The 21,075-nt window shown below is 41.0% G+C and overlaps 2 protein-coding genes across 4 annotated transcripts in view; one reads left to right on the top strand and one right to left on the bottom strand.

The window, feature by feature from the left end:
* Positions 1-21,075, top strand: part of LOC145850252 (tripartite motif-containing protein 16-like) — a 698,685-nt gene that overhangs the window by 302,866 nt on the left and 374,744 nt on the right. The window lies entirely within an intron of this gene.
* The window catches only part of LOC145867185 (uncharacterized), a 97,632-nt gene that overhangs the window by 73,957 nt on the left and 2,600 nt on the right, over positions 1-21,075 (bottom strand). The gene's annotated exons all lie outside the window — the stretch shown is intronic.

The following is a 21,075-nucleotide window of genomic DNA, read 5'->3' as shown; positions in this document are numbered from 1 at the left end:
GCACATGATTAATGAATCACAGTGCTACATAAATATTCTCTCAGTTCATCACAATTACATAGTGTCTCTAGTCGACCCAAAGGTTCTTAAAAGCAAGTGAGGTGGTGATGACGGGACTGGGGGTTGGCATCCTCTCACATCAAAACATACCTGCAGACAAGAGACAGATGGTGAGAGAGAGAGCATGTTTAAACCTTGTGTTTTTATTTTTTATTCTAACATTGTTAGTCATCAATCAGGAGGTGAAATGCAAAACTGACCTGGGATCATTAACTCTGGGACTACTGCATCTCTATCTGTATTTCAATGTAAAGCATCTCTTTAATAATACTTCCTGTATAATATAAACTGACCTGGGATCATTAACTCTGGGACTACTGCATCTCTATCTGTATTTCAATGTAAAGAATCTCTTTAATAATACTTCCTGTTGACCTGACCAAGTGACCTCTCACCTCTGATCATGCTGTGCCCTCTATGTAGCCAGTTCAGATGCAGGAGGGGTTCACCGACACAGCTGATATAACCTAGAGGATTTAGGGAGAAGGGGAGAGAGGGATGAAGTGAAGGAGAGAGACTGTTATTGAGAAAATAAGGTAGTTAAAGCGACAGTGTTCACAGGAATCTGTGTGTGGCCTCACCTGGTGTCCACACCACACTAAGTGGTTGCAGAGGACTTTATGCTGAAAAACATGAACGGACACACGAGGACAAACAATATAGCGTAGTTATAGAAATAATGAAGTGTCTTACTATTCTCCATGGTTGGCCCTCTTGCCTATTCTTTGAAGGTGGAAGGAGCCACAGTTATACACCTGAGCCTGTTTACTGCACAACACAATCCATCAGATTGATACATGAGTGTGTAGGTGTGGGTTATAGGGTGTCTAATTGTTCTACATTTTTTCAATATGGGTGATTTAAAATAGCCTGTTTTTGTTTTTGTACAGAAATCACACCCTTACCTAAACAGCACCCTCACCTGAGAAGTAGAAATCAAAGGGAGAGAAACTGTGAATTGAATAACTGCAGTTGACATAGCTCAGTAAATGGAAGAATACTCTTATTGCAATGTGAATGGCTCTTAAAAGAGCCTTTGGTTGTGCATAGTGACGTCTATGGTGTTGCCAGGGAACAGCACCCTCTTTGAAGAAGTAGGAGGTGAAGATCTCCTGCACACGGATTGCCTCTCTTGCTGCGTTGTTGGACCCCATCCTTGAAACATCCTGCAGAGCAGCAGACTCCTCCTCTGGCACACGGCGGCGAGCTGCAGATCCCCTCCTGGTCCTCGTGTCCATCCTCATGAAGTTACGCAGGACACAGGTAGCCTTCACACACCTGAATTCCTCCAGGAGGCAGTCCCAGATGGCCCTGATCACCCAACCTTGCAGTGCCCTACACGGTAACTGTAGGCAATCGTTTTGAAGGAATCTCCAGTTACAAGGTATCTGTAGGAATATGGAAGACAATGTAATTATTAGACTGTTACATCACCAGGTCATTGTGGATTACTAAAGTATAATATCCCTGATAACAAATCATGATAACATTGGATTGATAGATGCATGGGCACACATATGTACATGTGTAGCATGTGACAATAACAGGATCATATCAAGGATGGCATCACAAATGAATACATAAATACCACTTGAAGCTTGATGATGAGTTTGAATCATTTGAATCAGCTGTGCAGTGTGAAGGCAAAAACAACAATGTGCCCCTCTGAGTCCCCAGGACTGAGAACCACTGCTCTTCATTGGGACCTCTTCATATGTAGACTGGCTTTCATAGAGCTCTTTATCTGAGGACAGAAATCCTCACAAGAAACAGACTTCATTATAGTCAGATTACACCACACTGAATATTATGTTACTATTATCTCCGTCCTCACTTCTAGGGACAGGAACTACACAAAAGTACCTGCCCTATCCAGAATAGCCTCCTCTCTCACTGACAGTTGGGGCTGCTATCCTTTCACCCTCTTCCATGGCTGTTAGCTAGCTACCTACAAATGCATTTGAAGTTTGCTTTTTACAGTGATAAATAGATAGCTAGCTAATATGAAGTTCGCTAGCTAAGTGAATTAAATATCACCAGCTACCTATCTATCTATACTGTATGTGAAGTTGGCTAGATCGCTAGCTCATTTAGCAGCTCATTTGAGTTAGCCTGCACTGTAGCTAGTTAGCTAATAATACATCGGTTTTTTTTACATTTTCATAATCTATTTACTTACTTACTTGAATAGGTTCTCCCAGCCATGTGGACAATTGGAAACAGGGCAGCAAAGTTTGTCACCAGAGCGTTTTAGAGGATATTACTATTGAACTATGTACCCATTTAATAACCAGACCTTCATACAAACTTGCTCTGCTGAATTCTTGACGGAGTCACAATGGGTGGCCTAAGAGGCATCTAGTCCATCTGCTGACTGGACGCAGTTCAGTAAAATGTACACTTTATCTTCAGACAACAAGTTAAAGTGTAGGAAGCATGAGTTTTTACTCAGCAGTGTAACAACACAGTGTGGTTAAAGACTTAGTAACTGAGTTCTAGTCACGATCTGGTTCCCTATAAGTACAAACAGTTATGTTTCTGTTTTAAATTTACAAAATTAAAAGGACATTTTAAATGTTTTCTTTACTCAAGTATGACAATTGGGTACTTTTTCCACCACTGTATTTTTATAAAGATCCCTTGCGTCATCCAGCCATTCCTCTGGGTAACCCCGCTGTCTGAAACACTCATCCAGCCATTCCTCTGAGTAACCCCGCTGTATGAAACACTCATCCAGCCATTCCTCTGGGTAACCCCGCTGTCTGAAACACTCATCCAGCAGTTCCTCTAGATAACCCCGCTGTCTGAAACACTCATCCAGCCATTCCTCTGGGTAACCCCGCTGTCTGAAACACTCATCCAGCCATTCCTCTGGGTAACCCCGCTGTCTGAAACACTCAACCAGCCATTCCTCTGGGTAACCCCGCTGTCTGAAACACTCATCCAGCCATTCCTCTGGGTAACCCCGCAGTCTGAAACACTCACCCAGCCATTCCTCTGGGTAACCCCGCTGTCTGAAACACTCATCCAGCCGTTCCTCTGGGTAACCCCGCTGTCTGAAACACTCATCCAGCCGTTCCTCTGGGTAACCCCGCTGTCTGAAACACTCATCCAGCCATTCCTCTGGGTAACCCCGCTGTCTGAAACACTCATCCAGCCGTTCCTCTGGGTAACCCCGCTGTATGAAACACTCATCCAGCCGTTCCTCTGGGTAACCCCGCTGTCTGAAACACTCATCCAGCCATTCCTCTGGGTAACCCCGCTGTCTGAAACACTCATCCAGCAGTTCCTCTAGATAACCCCGCTGTCTGAAACACTCATCCAGCCATTCCTCTGGGTAACCCCGCTGTCTGAAACACTCATCCAGCCATTCCTCTGGGTAACCCCGCTGTCTGAAACACTCATCCAGCCATTCCTCTGGGTAACCCCGCTGTCTGAAACACTCATCCAGCCGTTCCTCTGGGTAACCCCGCTGTCTGAAACACTCATCCAGCCATTCCTCTGGGTAACCCCGCTGTCTGAAACACTCATCCAGCCATTCCTCTGGGTAACCCCGCTGTCTGTAACACTCATCCAGCCATTCCTCTGGGTAACCCCGCTGTCTGAAACACTCATCCAGCCATTCCTCTGGGTAACCCCGCTGTCTGAAACACTCATCCAGCCATTCCTCTGGGTAACCCCGCTGTCTGAAACACTCAGACAGCCATTCCTCTGGGTAACCCCGCTGTCTGAAAACACTCAGACAGCCATTCCTCTGGGTAACCCCGCTGTCTGAAACACTCATCCAGCCATTCCTCTGGGTAACCCCGCTGTCTGAAACACTCATCCAGCCATTCCTCTGGGTAACCCCGCTGTCTGAAACACTCATCCAGCCATTCCTCTGGGTAACCCCGCTGTCTGAAACACTCATCCAGCCATTCCTCTGGGTAACCCCGCTGTCTGAAACACTCATCCAGCCATTCCTCTGGGTAACCCCGCTGTCTGAAACACTCATCCAGCCATTCCTCTGGGTAACCCCGCTGTCTGAAACACTCAGACAGCCATTCCTCTGGGTAACCCCGCTGTCTGAAAACACTCAGACAGCCATTCCTCTGGGTAACCCCGCTGTCTGAAAACACTCAGACAGCCATTCCTCTGGGTAACCCCGCTGTCTGAAACACTCATCCAGCCATTCCTCTGGGTAACCCCGCTGTCTGAAACACTCATCCAGCCATTCCTCTGGGTAACCCCGCTGTCTGAAACACTCATCCAGCCATTCCTCTGGGTAACCCCGCTGTCTGAAACACTCAGACAGTCAGCTTGTTTGTCATAGTCACTCTGTGTACTACAAATCCTGTGTATGCGACTTTATTGGTTGATGGTGAGGATCTTTTTTAGGGGTGTAGGGTGGAAGCTGTCTACGTGTAACAGGGAAGTCCTGTCCATCGGCTTCCTGTATAGGTCTGTGCTAAAACCACCCCCCTCCCTCTTAGTCAAAATGTCCAGATAACTTGTTTCATGCACATGGAAGGTGAGGGTGAATTTCAGATGTTTACTGCTTGTATTGATGAAGGAGTGGAATCGATGAAGTTCCTCTGCTGTCCCCTGGAATAGATGGAACACGTCATCAATGAAGACTTTTTCAGAGCCTGATGAGGTGCTAGAATGGATTGTTAGGGCTGACAATCACATTTAACCATTTTAAATGTCAACTTCAATGGGCTAGGGACGTCCCAAGGATGTATCTCTACCTAAAAATACATGATCTAAGTGATTGATCGTTGGTATTCAGCAGTCATAAAGCCTTATTTACTTTAATGAACTACTAAAATAGTGATTTTGGCAGACAGCAGCTCTACACTTTATTGACTGACTGATCCATTCATCCTTCCATCCCTCCTCAGCCTTCCTCTCCTCTGAAGACCCAGTGAGGGTGGAGCTAATCTAATAGGAGAGTCAGTCAGAGAGCTGGTTAGGAAGAACACTTCTACAGCCAGATAGGTGAGAGGTCACACATGGTTTAGATGGTAAATATTTATGTCCCCTTAGTGGTTCATCACGTCAGCAAAAGGGAATATGTTCCATCATCTATGTTTATTTACATTAGTGCAAATTGTTCACTGATATTGGTATAATTTCTCACCCCTTTTGGCTGTATGAAGTTAATTTCCCCTCAGACACACACATTTGTTCTTTGATATTATGAAGGTCATTTGTGTCAAATGTACTTTTCCCCACTCATTCACCCCATCTCTTTACATTGCTTATGCATATTCAGTGGCCTGACTGCATCCAGACTATCAAAGGCCCATCCTGGTAGATCTGAACCTAATGCAGCTTGGAGTGATCGGTTGACAGAAGTCATTTAGGTGCCAGGTGTAACTGAGGCCATAGATGCTCCATATCCATTACTTTGAGTGTTTTATATAATATGACTAAATGTGTTTCTGTGTTGCAGGGACAGTCAATAAATGGAACAGCAAGGCCACAGAACATGACATAAGCAGAGCTGTGGGAGACCACCTCAAGCCCCTGGTAGAGCCGGGGGTGGTGTTTACCACTCCACCACGCCTTCAGCAGGCTGAAAAAGTGGGATTGATCTGGTTGATCCATTTGTTTGTTTCGGTTTGCAGTAGTTGAATCCTTTGACGTATTGTTTAATTAAACATTTATCTTCAACAAATGCACTGGGTTGGTTGAAAAGTGATACTAAACGTACATACCAGCACTATTTTGACATAGTGGGAGATATACTGAATTTATACTTTTTTCATAATAAGATGGACCAAGATATGTATTGGTTTTCCAAGAGTCTGTTGATTGTCAGTCATTGGGTTAATTTCTTTTGCAATATGTTCAAATCAAGCTTTATTTATACAGCACATTTCAGACATGGATGCTTCACAGGAAAAAAAATTAAACAATGAAAATAAACAGAAATATTTACCACAACAAACAGAAGATTAACAACTGAAAGACAGATTAGCATTCTAAGGAAAATCCATTGATTAAAATATTAATTGGATGCAACATCCAACCCAAAATATAAGCTTGTTTTATAGGAGGGGCTCTGAAATACACTATGGGGGTGTCCACTGGAAGTTGACTAGTAACAACAACTGGGACCTAAAAGACACCCACCATGAGACCCACTAAATCTGCCCAAGAAGAGGAAAACAAAAGAAAAACCCACACCAAACTTAAAGACAGGAAGCAAACCAAAAAGGTGGAGCAACTAAAGGTGTTGACTCTCCACATGTATCAAGACAACTGGAGCACTGGGCCAGACACTCTTAAATAGAACCTGGACCAGCTCAGGTGAAACACCTTCCCACTAACGAGATGGACAAGCCAGCACAGGTGTAACACATACTGACTAACGAGGTGACACCAATCAGTGCGTCCTACGTGCTAACGAGCTAGACGGGCTAACCAGCTAGACGTGCTAACGAGCTAGACGTGCTAACGGGCTAACGAGCTAGACGTGCTAGACGGGCTAACGAGCTAGACGGGCTAACGAGCTAGACGTGCTAACGGGCTAACGAGCTAGACGTGCTAACGAGCTAGACGTGCTAACGGGCTAGACGGGCTAACGAGCTAGACGTGCTAGACGGGCTAACGAGCTAGACGGGCTAACGAGCTAGACGTGCTAACGGGCTAGACGTGCTAACGGGCTAGACGTGCTAACGGGCTAGACGTGCTAACGAGGTAGACGTGCTAACGGGCTAGACGGGCTAACGAGCTAGACGTGCTAACGAGCTAGACGGGCTAACGAGCTAGACGTGCTAACGGGCTAGACGTGCTAACGGGCTAGACGTGCTAACGAGCTAGACGTGCTAACGAGGTAGACGTGCTAACGAGCTAAAGTTCAACCTCAAAACATAAATGGAAAAACCAAAGCCTGTAACACCTTCCCCCTTAAGACAACAAATATATCCTATATTTCTTTTGGACAAGTTTGCTCACCACCAACAGAAAACAACTTCCATTTCACATTATAATCAACTAAAATGATTCCCTTCTACAATATAAACATGGTGTCTACTGGCTTTCAACAATTAAAAACAAGAAAAAAAATGTCTAAATAATATACAGCATCTTTTCTCCTTCATCTTTCGTTCTATACAATCCTTCCTTAGCTTCTAGAACTCTCGTCCTCTTGGAACGAGCCCAAACAAAACTCATCTCCAATAGGACACAGACATGTCTGATTTCAAGAGGAAACTCCTGCAATATCCGTAGTAACTTTCCACCTCACTGCAGAGCTTCTCTCTTTTCAGGGTTCACTAGATAGGCATGTTGTTGGATCGGGGCCCAGTCCCCAATGTCATGCTCTAGTACATTTGGGTTGGCACATCTGAGAATGAACCCTGATATTCTAAAAACAGGGCAACAATGTCAATATAATTGTACCAAAAAAATTGTCAGTTGGTTGCATAAATAATTATGATTACTAAATGTTACATGAAATGAAAATATGAAATAGCCCCAATGTCAAAACACAGTTTTAACGTGTCTAAATCAATAACCAATATGCAGAAACAGTGTGGGATAAAGTGAAAACCTAAACATAAAATGTGCTATATACACAAACATCTGCCACAATAATCATATTACTTGTAATTTTTTTAAACAAGCACCTTATAAAACTGTACAAGCACCAAAAACACTGTTGTTTTGACAAGTAGCAATAAATCACTGATATCGATTAGGGGGGAAATCAGGTTGTTCGTGATGTTGAAACTAACACAACTAAAAAAACACACATGGAAATGGGAGATATCTTTTACCTCACTGGTTAGAGGACAACCTGCAGAAGACAGTCAGCTACATTTTGGAATGATACATTTAAATTTAGGGGTCACTAAACAAAGGAACACTTACTTGTCATAACTCATCGATGTCATAACTCATCGATATCATGTTGAAATCAATTGTGCCGAGAGGAGGGAGATGAGGTTGCACGTCCTGTTAAAACTAACAGCTCCAAAACCACACGGAATCTGGGAATAATGTGTACATCACTGGTTAGAGGACAATTTGTAGAAAACAGCTCGCTACATTTTGATTCAAGTGGGTCACCAATGCTGTAAATGTAACACAGCTCTTTTTTTATTAGTCACTTTTTGTTATATCACATAAATAGTAACTCTTCCATTTCAGAGCCTGGATTTTCCCCCTGAGGCTAATATCCATATCATGTTGAAATCAATAGAACAGGGGACAAACGTTTAGGGTTCTACATTGTGACATCATTAAAATATATTGATATCATTTAACAACTCCTTCATGTATTTTCTGATATTTGATCAGAGGTCTTTTATCAGATTATCTCTGGTCACAGCTATAAGATTTCTCTCCTGTCTGTGTTCTCTTGTGTACTGTCAGCTCTCCAGATCGACCAAAACTCTTCCCACATTGATTACAGCTAAAAGGTTTCTCTCCTGTGTGTATTCTCTGGTGCACTGTCAGAGAGCCAGACCTACTAAAACTCTTCCCACATTGATCACAGCTATAACGTTTCTCTCCTGTGTGTGTTCTCTGGTGCACTGTCAAACCTCCAGATCGACCAAAACGCTTCCCACACTGATCACAGATATAAGATTTCTCTCCTGTGTGTGTTCTTTGGTGTAATGTCAGCTGGCCAGATTGAACAAAACTCTTCCCACATTGAGTACAGCTATAAGGTTTCTCCCCTGTGTGAATTATCTGATGAATTTTAATGCCTGATGAGGTGAATCTCTTCCCACAGTCAGAGCAGCAGTGAGTTCTCTTCCCTGTGGATCTCTGCAGGTGTTTCTTGAGGTGTTCTGATCTGGAGAGACTCTTCTCTGCCTCGTCAGCATCATGAGGTTGTTGAGGCTCCCCAGAGGATCCAAGATAGTCCCGTCTCTCTCCTGTGTGAATGACAAAGTCAGACAGATGGTTAATGGCCCACAACAGCGGTAATCCACTGTAAAAGGTGATGCCAACAGCGGAGCCATGATGTTGGACAACAATTGATATCTGTAATGAATGTTAACATGATTTAACAATTGTCTTAAAATGAGCAAGAACATTCATATTTTGTCTTATTTTCACATTAGTAGTAACATCTAAGATTGTAGGCTAGAAATAAGTTATTCATGTTGTTGAAACTCTAAGCAGTGTGCCAGACGACTTTTGGTCTCCAATATAGGCCCCTTTCTGTGTTTGCTAAAATTGCGGGACGAGGGCAATTTGATTGCAGAAACTCCTCCCTGCTAATGAGGAAACCGATAGTTATGGATGTACTATATCCGCCTGGAGCAAAAATGGTGAGCAAAGATTTTAGTTTTTCACAATGTATTCTGAATGTGAATGGGGGAAATTCAGGGGAGTAACCTCCATTTCCAGGTTGATGATGAGTTCATTTCACACTACTTTGGATTATAATTGTAAGGATATTTGAATGTCCTGTTTAATATAATGCTTGCTAAAGCATTAAGAATTATGTGTAATTATTGAAGAACTGCGTTAATGACAGTATCCATTTGGGTGTTGTCAATAAGATTTTATTTATTTATTTAACCAGGTAGGCCAGTTGAGAACAAGTTCTCATTTACAACTGTGACCTGGCCAAGATAAAGCAAAGCAGTGCGACAAAAAAACAACAGAGTTACACGTGGGAAAAACAAACGTACAGTCAATAACACAATAGAAAAATCTACATACAATGTGTGCAAATGGAGTACGGAGGTAAGGCAATAAATAGGCCATAGTAGCGAAATAATTACAATTTAGCAAATTAACACTGGAGAGATAGATGTGCAGATGATGATGTGCAAGTAGAAATACTGGTGTGCAAAAGAGCAAAAAAATATAAATAAAAACATGGGGATGAGGTAGGCAGTTGGATGGGCTATTTACAGATGGGCTATTTACAGATGGGCTGTGTACAGCTGCAGCGATCGGTAAGCTGCTCAGATAGCTGATGCTTAAAGTTAGTGAGGGAGATATATGTCTCCAACTTCAGCGATTTTTGCAATTCGTTCCAGTCATTGGCAGCAGAGAACTGGAAGGAAATGCGGCCAAAGTAGGTGTTGGCTTTGGGGATGACCAGTGAGATATACCTCCTGGAGCGCGTGCTATGGGTGGGTGTTGCTATGGTGACCAGTGAGCTGAGTTAAGGCGGAGCTTTACATAGCAAAGACTTATAGATGACCTGGAGCCAGTGGGTTTGGCGACGAATATGTAGCGAGGGCCAGCCGACGAGAGCGTACAGGTCGCAGTGGTGGGTGGTATATGGGGCATTGGTGACAAAACGGATGGCACTGTGATAGACTGCATCCAGTTTGCTGAGTAGAGTGTTGGAGGCTATTTTGAAAATGACATCGCCGAAGTTAACCTCTATGGGCTTTTTACATGCTAATGTAAAAAGCTGGTTTTTGATATAAATATGAACTTGATTGAACAAAACATGCATGTATTGTATAACATAATGTCCTAGGAGTGTCATCTGATGAAGATCATCAAAGGTTAGTGCTGCATTTAGCTGTGGTTTTGGTTTTTGTGACATATCAAACGCTGTTTAAAATCAATTTTTATGCTACTTTTCTCGTAAAATAGCGATAATATTACAACCGGGCAACGTTGTATTCATTCAAAGGCTGAAAGAAAAAAAAATTGAATTCTCGTGAACGCGCATCTCAGTCTCACTGTCCCCAGGCTGACTGATCACAAACAGAGCTGCTGTACTTTGCCCAGAGACAGCAGACACCCCATTCCACTTTCTGGTGGCTTTAGAGAGCAAATGGAAGCCTTAGAAAGTGTCACGTTACAGCACAGATGCTGTAATGTCGATAGAGATGCAGAAGGACAACAAATTATCAGACAGGGCCTTCCTGTATGGAATCTTCTCAGGTTTTTGCCTGCCATATGAGTTCTGTTATACTCACAGACACCATTCAAACAGTTTTAGAAACTTTAGAGTGTTTTCTATCCAAATCTACTAATTATATGCATATTCTAGTTTCTGGGCAGGAGTAGTAACCAGATTAAATCGGGTACGTTTTTTATCCGGACGTGAAAATACTGCCCCCTATCCCAAACAGGGTAAACTATCATTATAACATCATGGATGAATTCTAGAATATACTATATAGCCTAGAAACCTGGTTAAACTATCATTATGACATCATGGATGAATTCTAGAATATACTGTATAGCCTAGAAACCTGGTTAAACTATCATTATGACATCATGGATGGCCAGTCTTTGTATTTATAGTGTAGTGAATTCAGGGGGAGGCCCTGAGCTGAACTCAAACCTGGGTCCAGTGACTGTCAAGCCAACACCTTATAACTGTTACGCCAAGATGTCTGAACTTCTTGACGAGGTCCCTATGAATTTGAGAGTGGTTACACTTCTCCTTCCCCCATCCCTCAGCTGTTTACCAAACCAAGTCTCTGGGCAGCCATTTTGTTTCTGTTTAAAAACTAGGTTGTCCCTTTAAAAAAGCCACACAATCTATCAACCAATCTGCAGTCCAAACAATAACAAAGCTGTAATTCCACCACTGTTTTGGTAATAAGATGATGGGTCTGGAGAAATGTAACTACTCTCAAATTCATAGACAGACCTATGGATGCAAGGACTGACCATCCATGATATCAACATTATAGTTTTAACCATGTTGAGGCTATACAGTGTTGATTTACATTATTTCTAAACATTGGAGTAAAAAAAATCTTATTTGGGGTTCTGATGGGGTACAACAGTTGAACTAAACTCATGAGGCATGTGTTATATTCTTCAAGAATCAATGGCTATAAATTAATAATTATAAAGTCACAATATGGATGTAGCAATTGCATATTTCCCCTTTAACACCACACATCAGTTCAACAACTGCAGAGTTTGTGCCTCTGTTTTTAAGACAGTACTTACTAGTGTTAATCAGGGCCCGTTCATCATTAGAACCATTGGATGCCTTAACATGCCTTTGGGAAACCGGGCCCAGATATCCAGTTTCCTCCTCTTCTTCCTTTTTCGATGTGACAGTCATCTCCCCCTCCTCCTCTTCCACTCCATAAACTGCATCTTCCTCCTCTTCTTTTACTGTAACATCCTCCTCCTCTTTCACTCTGAACGCGTCTTCCTCTTCTTTCACTGTAACGTCTTTCTCTTCTTCTTTCACTGTAACAGCCTCACCCTCTACTTGTTTTTGTATTGTAACATCTTTCTCTTCCCCCTCCTCTTTGACGAGAGCTTCTTTCTCCGTCCAGCAGACCTCCTCTTTAACAGAAGAGTAGCTCAGTGACCGCATGGTCGGAGATGTTAGCTAGGCTAATGCTAACTTAACCAGCCCGCTAGCTGAATAATAACAACAACACCGTAAATATGAAATTAAAACGGATAAGTAACTAGACGACAGAAGTGGGTTTAAAACACAGTGGCTAATATACACGAAAGCATCTAAAGAGCTTTATTGGTTCGGCTATTTTGTCTAGCAAGCTACCGAGGTGGCTTAATAACTGTTGCTGCTGTTGAAAGAAGCGTTCCGTCCACTACATTATACGTCACACTAACAGCATTACCTTAAATTCCCACACCGCCATCTGCTGACTGGAGTGGGTAACGCAGTTGAGTAAAATGTATATTATAATGTTCAGACAAAAAGTTAAACGGTAGGAACTTCCTGAATTGGAATTACCCCTCTACACATGTACTGCACTGGAATTATCCCATTGGCTGGCAGAAACGTGCAGTTTCGTTTTTATTGGGCCATCAAAGCTGTGTCAGGGATTTTTGTGATTGGTTCCATTTCAGTCACATGTGCATAAGGGAGAGGTGGTGTCTGATGTCTGCAGGTCAATGCAACTGAGAAATATGATCCTTGTAACTATTCTCTGTGAATATCAGCAGTGGTAATGATTGTGAAATATGATCCTTGTAATTATTCTCTGTGAATATCAGCAGTGGTAATGATTGTGAAATATGATCCTTGTAATTATTCTCTGTGAATATCAGCAGTGGTAATGATTGTGAAACATGATCCTTGTAATTATTCTCTGTGAATATCAGCAGTGGGAATGATTGTGAAATATGATCCTTGTAATTATTCTCTGTGAATATCAGCAGTGGTAATGATTGTGAAATATGATCCTTGTAATTATTCTCTGTGAATATCAGCAGTGGTAATGATTGTGAAATATTTAGTTCATTTCATCAGAGCAACATGATAATTAATGATTTCTGAACAACCATTTTTTATTTAATGTCTATTAAGAATATCTGATCAACTTTATTTCACTTGGTGATGTTTCATTATAGAGAACATAACAATACATGACATCTACAGTGGTGATGTTTCATTATAGAGAACATGACAATACATGACATCTACAGTGGTGATGTTTCATTATAGAGAACATAACAATACATGACATCTACAGTGGTGATGTTTCATTATAGAGAACATAACAATACATGACATCTACAGTGGTGATGTTTCATTATAGAGAACATAACATGACAATACATGACATCTACAGTGGTGATGTTTCATTATAGAGAACATAACATAACAATACATGACATCTACAGTGGTGATGTTTCATTATAGAGAACATAACAATACATGACATCTACAGTGGTGATGTTTCATTATAGAGAACATGACATAACAATACATGACATCTACAGTGGTGATGTTTCATTATAGAGAACATGACAATACATGACATCTACAGTGGTGATGTTTCATTATAGAGAACATAACATAACAATACATGACATCTACAGTGGTGATGTTTCATTATAGAGAACATGACATAACAATACATGACATCTACAGTGGTGATGTTTCATTATAGAGAACATAACATAACAATACATGACATCTACAGTGGTGATGTTTCATTATAGAGAACATAACATAACAATACATGACATCTACAGTGGTGATGTTTCATTATAGAGAACATAACATGACAATACATGACATCTACAGTGGTGATGTTTCATTATAGAGAACATAACAATACATGACATCTACAGTGGTGATGTTTCATTATAGAGAACATAACATGACAATACATGACATCTACAGTGGTGATGTTTCATTATAGAGAACATAACAATACATGACATCTACAGTGGTGCTGTTTCATTATAGAGAACATAACATGACAATACATGACATCTACAGTGGTGATGTTTCATTATAGAGAACATAACATAACAATACATGACATCTACAGTGGTGATGTTTCATTATAGAGAACATAACAATACATGACATCTACAGTGGTGATGTTTCATTATAGAGAACATAACATAACAATACATGACATCTACAGTGGTGATGTTTCATTATAGAGAACATAACATGACAATACATGACATCTACAGTGGTGATGTTTCATTATAGAGAACATAACATGACAATACATGACATCTACAGTGGTGATGTTTCATTATAGAGAACATAACAATACATGACATCTACAGTGGTGATGTTTCATTATAGAGAACATGACATGACAATACATGACATCTACAGTGGTGATGTTTCATTATAGAGAACATAACATAACAATACATGACATCTACAGTGGTGATGTTTCATTATAGAGAACATGACATAACAATACATGACATCTACAGTGGTGATGTTTCATTATAGAGAACATGACAATACATGACATCTACAGTGGTGATGTTTCATTATAGAGAACATGACATAACAATACATGACATCTACAGTGGTGATGTTTCATTATAGAGAACATAACATGACAATACATGACATCTACAGTGGTGATGTTTCATTATAGAGAACATAACATGACAATACATGACATCTACAGTGGTGATGTTTCATTATAGAGAACATAACATAACAATACATGACATCTACAGTGGTGATGTTTCATTATAGAGAACATGACAATACATGACATCTACAGTGGTGATGTTTCATTATAGAGAACATAACAATACATGACATCTACAGTGGTGATGTTTCATTATAGAGAACATGACATAACAATACATGACATCTACAGTGGTGATGTTTCATTATAGAGAACATAACATAACAATACATGACATCTACAGTGGTGATGTTTCATTATAGAGAACATAACATAACAATACATGACATCTACAGTGGTGATGTTTCATTATAGAGAACATAACATGACAATACATGACATCTACAGTGGTGATGTTTCATTATAGAGAACATAACAATACATGACATCTACAGTGGTGATGTTTCATTATAGAGAACATGACATAACAATACATGACATCTACAGTGGTGATGTTTCATTATAGAGAACATGACATAACAATACATGACATCTACAGTGGTGATGTTTCATTATAGAGAACATAACATGACAATACATGACATCTACAGTGGTGATGTTTCATTATAGAGAACATGACAATACATGACATCTAAGTAGCTGAATATGATTATGGACTAACAGTTTGAAGGACACAACTCATGTTATTCTGGTTAAACAGAGAGAGACTAGTTGATTAAGGAGTGGGGATTTTTTTTACAATTAGGAAATAATATGTCATGTTTTACTCGTACCTCAGCCAGCATTGTGAATGGTTAGGAAATAATATGTCATGTTTTACTCGTACCTCAGCCAGCATTGTGAATGGTTAGGAAATAATATGTCATGTTTTACTCGTACCTCAGCCAGCATTGTGAATGGTTAGGAAATAATATGTCATGTTTTACTCGTACCTCAGCCAGCATTGTGAATGGTTAGGAAATAATATGTCATGTTTTACTCGTACCTCAGCCAGCATTGTGAATGGTTAGGAAATAATATGTCATGTTTTACTAGTACCTCAGCCAGCATTGTGAATGGTTAGGAAATAATATGTCATGTTTTACTCGTACCTCAGCCAGCATTGTGAATGGTTAGGAAATAATATGTCATGTTTTACTCGTACCTCAGCCAGCATTGTGAATGGTTAGGAAATAATATGTAATGTTTTACTAGTACCTCAGCCAGCATTGTGACTGGTGTCTGATGCAGTGACATACTAGACCATGACAGTAAATCTAATACTTAGGTGTTTTTAGTCATCCATGAAAGGTCTGGGGTGGTTCTGTGGTTATAAGTTACTGACCTTGGAATACATTTCTGGCCATGCTGGCAGGGTCTGAATCAAACCCAATGTCCACCTGGTACACTGGCAGGGTCTGAATCAAACCCAATGTCCACCTGGTACACTGGCAGGGTCTGAATCAACCCAATGTCCACCTGGTACACTGGCAGGGTCTGAATCAACCCAATGTCCACCTGGTACACTGGCAGGGTCTGAATCAAACCCAATGTCCACCTGGTACACTGACAGGGTCTGAATCAAACCCAATGTCCACCTGGTACACTGACAGGGTCTGAATCAAACCCAATGTCCACCTGGTACACTGGCAGGGTCTGAATCAACCCAATGTCCACCTGGTACACTGGCAGGGTCTGAATCAAACCCAATGTTAAGGGGAGGGTAGATTGGTCAAGAGGGTGATGATTATTGTTGTTCTACTGCCTGATTGTTATGCAACAACACTGTTTACAAAAGCTTTGTTAAATCAGCACAACAGTTTTCAGCTGTGCTAACATAATTGCAAAAGGGTTTTTCTAATGATCAATTAGCCTTTTAAAATGATAAACTTGGATTAGCTAACACAACGTGCCATTGGAACAGAGGAGTGATGGTTGCTGATAATGGGCCTCTATACGCCTATGTAGATATTCCATAAACAATCAGCTGTTTCCAGCTACAATAGTCATTTACAACATTAACAATGTCGACACTGTTTCTGATCAATTTGATGTTATTTTAATGGACAAAAAATGTGATTTGCTTTCAAAAACAAGGACATTTCTAAGTGACCCCAAACTTTTGTTACACCATGTAGGAGCAGTATAGACCTAGTCTGTTCATTATATACATCTACATGATGTATTGTTACACCATGTAGCAGCAGTATAGACCTAGTCTGTTCATTATATACATCTACATGATGTATTGTTACACCATGTAGGATCAGTATAGACCTAGTCTGTTCATTATATACATCTACATGATGTATTGTTACACCATGTAGCAGCAGTATAGACCTAGTCTGTTCATTATATACATCTACATGATGTATTGTTACACCATGTAGGAGCAGTATAGACCTAGTCTGTTCATTATATACATCTACATGATGTATTGTTACACCATGTAGCAGCAGTATAGACCTAGTCTGTTCATTATATACATCTACATGATGTATTGTTACACCATGTAGGAGCAGTATAGACCTAGTCTGTTCATTATATACATCTACATGATGTATTGTTACACCATGTAGGAGCAGTATAGACCTAGTCTGTTCATTATATACATCTACATGATGATGTATTGTTACACCATGTAGCAGCAGTATAGACCTAGTCTGTTCATTATATACATCTACATGATGTATTGTTACACCATGTAGGAGCAGTATAGACCTAGTCTGTTCATTATATACATCTATATGATGTATTGTTACACCATGTAGGAGCAGTATAGACCTAGTCTGTTCATTATATACATCTACATGATGTATTGTTACACCATGTAGGAGCAGTATAGACCTAGTCTGTTCATTATATACATCTACATGATGTATTGTTACACCACGTAGGAGCAGTATAGACCTAGTCTTTTCATTATATACATCTACATGATGTATTGTTACACCATGTAGGAGCAGTATAGACCTAGTCTGTTCATTATATACATCTACATGATGTATTGTTACACCATGTAGGAGCAGTATAGACCTACAGTAGCTAATTGCTAATTTAGATGTTGTTTGACTTAATGATGGTAGGTTTGGTCGATGTGTTGATGGTAGTTGTGGTAGGTAAGTTTGGTAGGTGTGGTAATGAAATATACAGTAGGAACATGGTGATGGTAGGTGTGGTAGTTGTGGTTTGTAGGTTTGGTGATGGTAGGTTTGGTCGATGTGTTGATGGTAGTTGTGGTAGGTCGGTGTGGTAGGTGTGGTAGTTGTGGTAGGTAGGTGTGGTAGTTGTGGTAGATAGGGGTGGTAGTTGTGGTATGTAGGTGTGGTAGTTGTGGTAGGTAGGTTTGGTGATGGTTGGTTTTGTAGTTGTGGTGGGTGTGGTAGGTGTGGTGATGGTAGGTGTGGTAGTTGTGGTAGGTCGGTGTGGTAGGTGTGGTGATGGTAGATGTGGTAGTTGTGGTAGGTAGGTTGGTGTAGTAGTTGTGATAGGTAGGTGTGGTAGTTGTGGTAGTTGTGATAGGTAGGTGTGGTAGTTGTGGTAGATAGGGGTGGTAGTTGTGGTATGTAGGTGTGGTAGTTGTGGTAGATAGGGGTGGTAGTTGTGGTACATAGGTGTGGTAGTTGTGGTAGGTGTGGTGATTAGGCTTGGGCTGTATCCAGATTTTCATATTGTCATACCGTCCTTCTCTCATACCAGGATTTAAAGTACTACCAGCATAGCACATGAGGGGATGCTAAAAACACAAGAAAAGCCTATGGGCATCTATTTCCAGAATCCTAACAAATTAGCACAAACTGTTAGCAAATTCACATAGACGCTGTTAGCTAAATGCTAACAACTGAAAACGAACAAACTAATTGCAAAGCAGTGGAGGCTTCTGAGGGGAGGACAGCTCATAATAATTTCTGGAATGAAGTCAATTGAGTGGTATCAAACACATGGAAACCACATCTTTGATGGGTTGATACCACTCCATTGACTCCATTCCAACCATTATTATGAGCTGTCGTCTCCTCAGCAGCTTCCACTGTTGCAAAGAAAGGCAAATCCAGCTCATAAAGTTATGTCAGGGATAATCAACGAGGGACTATGTGTTCTATGGTAAATAATGAACACTGTGGAACTGACCTTCCATGGATTTGCATTATTTTCCAGAGAACCATAAAGCCCTGAGTTGATTATCCCTTTTATACCATGGCTATAATTTAACACATTTGCTGGTAGAAATGTGTTCATTTGCCGGTGGAAATGAGTTCAACATCCACTGAAGTAGCTAGCAAGTTTACTAGATAGCTACAATAGTTGCCTTGGTAACCAAACAAACATACTTGCTAGTTTAGATAACCAAACCATCAGTCCTAGCTTGCTATTCTAAAAACCTAATTCAACAATACCAATACTGTTTTCAATTTGACTTCATTTGTTATGTCCAAAAGTCCAAACATAATTGCAGTTGATTGAAGGCATGACGTCCCTGAACCAATAACAGTTGGTTGTATTCATGAAAGTCTTATGGGGTGGAAGATATTGATGTTTTTTTAAAGTATTTTTTATTTTAAGTGATTTATTTTACATTTTGTAGATTTTATAGAAGTAAAAAAAAAAGTGACTAATTGTATTGGAGAGAAGAGGTCTCTTTACAGTGTCAAATTTATTTGAGATCTCTATGCCATGTAGTTGAGAAGGAATTGATATTTTTCATTTACAGGCAATTGTTTGCGTTGCAGTTTTAAGACGGTTCCTTAACCCTCTGAGCAGAGGATAGCACATTTTTAGCTACATTTCACCTCCAAAAAGTAAATAGGTTCTACATAAAGCTGTCCCAACTATTTGTGGGCACCGTTTGTCACCGTTATAGTGCAATTTATGTGTATAGAGGACTCATCTCTAATATAACATGTCACACATTGTGTCAGACTGATGGAATGTTAGGTGTCTCATTGAAAGTCTAACATCTACCATGACTACTGGATGTTTCAATTCTAATAAATAACAACAATCCACACCGTAACAACAATATTGCTTTTTTAATAACTGCTTTTATTAAAGCGTACAACTTTGCTAACGAAAATGACATCAACAAACATCACTGGCCTGACTTGAGCAGCTCTGCCCGGGGATGGAGCCAGCAACTTAGCTGCAACCGGTCCGGTCCAGGCTACCTGCAGACCTCCTCCCAGACCTCCTTTTCAGCACCTCCCCTTAACAGGTGAGGTGGTGGAAATGATCAGAGTTGCATTCAACTTGAATAAAGATGAGAAACTCTGGTCTGTGGAGCCACTGGTCTAAGGGGAGGACTTCTGTTTAAACCATGTCCATTTGGGGATATTTTCTAGGACAGTAGAGGTGGTGAGCAGAGATGAATTCAACTTGGATAAAGATGAGAATCTCTGCTCTGGGGAGGAGAGTCACTGACCTTAGATGGTTTGTTGCCTTGATAAAGAGGATACTTTCTGGCTTGAGGAGAATATCATGTTTTGTGGAGGAAATGTGGCTTGATGACTTAAAGAGGAGGAGGAATTATTGGGCGACACTTTTAATTACCAATGTAACCTCAGTGGAACTGTGGCTTCATCGAGTTCCAGCTCTAGGCAGACAGCACGTCAGGAATGCTGTAAGACATCACAGAGACAGGTAAGTATCTACATATTTACATGTGTGTTGCATGTACACTAAACCCTCACATTTGGATAATGTCACTTTTAAAGTGACAACATATATATAAACAGTGTAACATGAATACATGTTTAAACATTATTTACCTCATCTTAATTCTCTTCCAGATGCCTGGCCTTTTCTTGTTCTTGGAGGTTGGCTCTGATGTTTCAGCCTCTCCTGGAGCTTCTAGCTGCTGGCTCTCTGGCTCCCCCTGTTGGTTCTCTGGCTCCCCCTGCTGGCTCTCTGGCTCCCCCTGTTGGTTCTCTGAACTCCCCTCCTGGTTCTCTGGCTCCCCCTGTTGGTTCTCTGAACTCCCCTCCTGGTTCTCTGGCTCCCCCTGTTGGTTCTCTGGCTCCCCCTGCTGGTTCTCTGAACTCCCCTCCTGGCTCTCTGGCTCCCCCTGTTGGTTCTCTGAACTCCCCTCCTGGCTCTCTGGCTCCCCCTGTTGGCTCTCTGGCTCCCCCTGTTGGTTCTCTGAACTCCCCTCCTGGCTCTCTGGCTCCCCCTGTTGGTTCTCTGGCTCCCCCTGTTGGTTCTCTGGCTCCCCCTGTTGGTTCTCTGGCTCCCCCTGTTGGTTCTCTGGCACCCCCTGTTGGTT

Source organism: Salmo salar, unplaced genomic scaffold (assembly GCF_965601325.2).
Source record: "Salmo salar unplaced genomic scaffold, fSalSal1 ptg000221l, whole genome shotgun sequence".
Lineage (NCBI taxonomy): Eukaryota > Metazoa > Chordata > Actinopteri > Salmoniformes > Salmonidae > Salmo > Salmo salar.
The sequence above is the reverse complement of the archived record's forward strand: the minus strand, read 5'-3'. Positions and strand labels throughout refer to the sequence as shown.